The sequence below is a fragment of the Myotis lucifugus genome, unplaced genomic scaffold (assembly GCF_000147115.1).
Source record: "Myotis lucifugus unplaced genomic scaffold, Myoluc2.0 scaffold_451, whole genome shotgun sequence".
Taxonomy (NCBI): domain Eukaryota; kingdom Metazoa; phylum Chordata; class Mammalia; order Chiroptera; family Vespertilionidae; genus Myotis; species Myotis lucifugus.
This window is the reverse complement of record NW_005871499.1, coordinates 158,780-161,616: the sequence shown is the minus strand read 5'-3', so window position 1 is coordinate 161,616 and position 2,837 is coordinate 158,780. Positions and strand designations below refer to the sequence as shown.

The 2,837-nt window shown below is 47.9% G+C and overlaps 2 long non-coding RNA genes across 2 annotated transcripts in view; both read left to right on the top strand.

Annotated features, from left to right (window-relative positions):
* The window catches only part of LOC111823297, a 1,280-nt gene extending 669 nt beyond the window's left edge, over nt 1–611 (top strand). The window contains exon 2 of the long non-coding RNA XR_002826322.1: nt 279–611. This is a non-coding gene — a long non-coding RNA (uncharacterized LOC111823297). The remainder of the gene's footprint in view (nt 1–278) is intronic.
* A 1,096-nt stretch (nt 612–1,707) lies between these two features.
* Nucleotides 1,708–2,837, top strand: part of LOC106694416 — an 11,330-nt gene continuing 10,200 nt past the window's right edge. Inside the window, exon 1 of the long non-coding RNA XR_001345433.2 lies at nt 1,708–1,784. This is a non-coding gene — a long non-coding RNA (uncharacterized LOC106694416). The remainder of the gene's footprint in view (nt 1,785–2,837) is intronic.

The following is a 2,837-nucleotide window of genomic DNA, read 5'->3' as shown; positions in this document are numbered from 1 at the left end:
CTACTTTCCCCAGCTTGAAGGAGGCAGTGAGGGTGAGACCTGGCGAAGGGCTGGTACAATGGTCTGAGCCAGCCTTCGCCTGGAGATGAAAAGGAGCCGGAGTGGGATGCGCGAGGGTGGGTAGTTTGCTGATGAAGGGAGAAGAAGGTGTCTTCTGAAATAAAGAGAAAAATAGAAATAAAAGATAAATACATAATAAAGAAAATAAGAGGGAAAGGAAGGGCAGAAGGAAGGAAAGGGTCTTTATGTGGAGTGTGCCGTTTGGGTTTTTATCTCAGGTACATGGCGTTCGTGCAACTTGACCTGTCAGCAGACGCCCAGGTGGAGGCAGCCTCGGGGGAGGGAAGCGTCACTTGGCCACCCATTTTTATAGCCAACCGCTGGCGGTAAAGCTTCTCTGAAGCCTCCAAGACTGCGCCCCCTGCTGTGAACTAGGAGCCCAGAGCCCAGGTTTAACCTTGCACCCCCAGGAACCCACTGTCACTGCGTCCATGGCGGTCTTCATTTGCTGACTTTTAAAGCTGCCGGCTCTTGGGAAGGACAAATACCATACCATATGATTTCACTTGTATGCGGAATCTAAAGAACAAAATAAACAAAACTGAATCAGACTCATAGATACAGAGAACGGACTTATGGTTGCCAGAGAGGCGGGGGATTGGGAGGTGGGTGAAACGGGTGAAAGGATTAGGTACAAATTGGTAGTTACAAAATAGTCATGGGGGTGTAAAGTACAGCACAGGGAATGTAGTCAATGATATTGGGATAACTATGTATGGTGCCATGTGGGTACTGGAAATATCATGGGAACACTGAAAAGTATATGATGGTCTAACCACTATGTGTATGCCTGAAACTAATACAAAATAATAGTGTTAACTGTAATTGAAAAAAATTTTAAACTGCCAAATCCTAAAGCTCCAGCAGTCAAAATGAAACTGGTGGCTGGACACATTTCCACACCTTCTCTGATCCTTCTGTAGTCCCCATCTTATGACATCATCTTAGAAGCCTTTTGCCCTACATTTCTGGAAGACCCAGAGAGGGAAAACTCAGAGCAGCGCTTAGGACCCAAAGAATTGTGACCTAAGTAATCCCTACAGAGCAAGGTTTGCAGAAAAGCGAAGGAACTCAAGGCGTGCAGAGGGGTGTGTGCCAACTTGTACAACTGGCCAAAATTTTAATTTCAGTTCAAGAATGTCCTACAGTTCAAAAAAGATTTTGTTTGCGACATAATCACATCATGGAAGATGAAAGAAGCACAAGCTTCATATGCAAATGTTTGTATTTGGAAAGAGAACAGAATGTTAGACCCAGAATCCAGGAAATGCCAGCGCAAAGCCTGTACATGTTGAGATAAACTAGACCCAGTCATTGCCCTACCATACGGCTGACAGATCTCGCTTTACTTTTGTGTTCTCCTTTGGAAAAGGTTACTTAGCGACTTAGATATGCCTGTTATATGATGGAATGTCCCCTTTGTCTATACGCATGATATTACCATTGGGGACCCCCAAGACATTGGACATATGAACTACTTAAAAACTTAAGTCAGAACAAGATGATGACCCTGGAAATGAAGGTTTCTGTTTATCAAAGAGATCCATGGATTACGTTCTATTGTTCATCGTCTTGCACAGTCCTGTGCCATATAACCAATGGATGTTCAACAATTATTGATCAAAGTCATGAATGTTTTTCTTTGTTTCCTAGACACAACCTATCAGTGGACAACATATTACAATACAAGTAGGTGATTGTTTGTGCTAATGGCTAATGAACAGGTAAGAACTTCAAGCCAAGTACCCAAATCCAATGGCTTTCTTCCTTCTAACCTCAGCCCTACCACCCACTGCCCACTGAGGATTGGATCAGGTCACACTTCTGTGTTGGCATGGCCAAAACAGTCAACTAACCACCAAAGGCTTCTTAAAATGGTCTTCCCAGCCTTAGCTATATGGCAACTCTGTCCTTACATTTGCTCAACTCAGAAACCTTGGAATCCCTTTTTAATTTATTTTATTTTTCTATTACAGTTTACATTCTATATTATTTTGTATTAATTTCAGGTGTACAGCATAGTGGTGATACCATCATACACTTTACAAAGTATTCCCCCTGATATTTCCAGTATCTATCTGGCACCATACATAATTATTATAATACTAGAGGCCCGGTGCACAAAAATTTGTGCACTGGGGGGGGGGCGGTCCCTCAGCCCGGCCTGTGCCCTCTCGCAGTCTGGGACCCCTCGGGAGATAACGACCTGCTGGCTTAGGCCTGCTCCTGGGTGGCAGAGGGCAGGCCCAATCCCTAGGTGCAGCCCCTGGTCAGGCTCAGAGCAGGGCTGATTGGGGAGTTGGGGCACCGCCCCCTGTCATGCACAGAGCAGGGCGGATTGGGAGATTGTGATGCCACCCTCAGTCACGCTCAGGGTGGGCTGATTGGGGGGTTGGGGCACCGCCCCCTATTACACTCAAGGCAGGGTCGATGGGGAGGTTGCGGCGCCACCCCCTGTGACGCACAGAGCAGGGCCAATCAGGGAATTGGGTGCTGCCCCCTGTCACGCACAGAGCAGGGCCCATCAGGGGGTTGGGGAGCTCCCCCCTGTCACTCACAGAGTAGGGCCAATAGGGGAGTTAGGGCACCACCCCCTGTCACACACAGAGCAGGGCCAATAGGGGAGTTAGGGCACCACCCCTGTCACACACAGAGCAGGCAAATCAGGGGGTTGGGCGCCGCCCTCTATCACCCACGGAGCAGGGCCGATCAGGGGGTTGGGGCGCAGCCACTGTCACACTCAGCGCAGGGCGATGGGGAGGTTATGGCTCTACCCT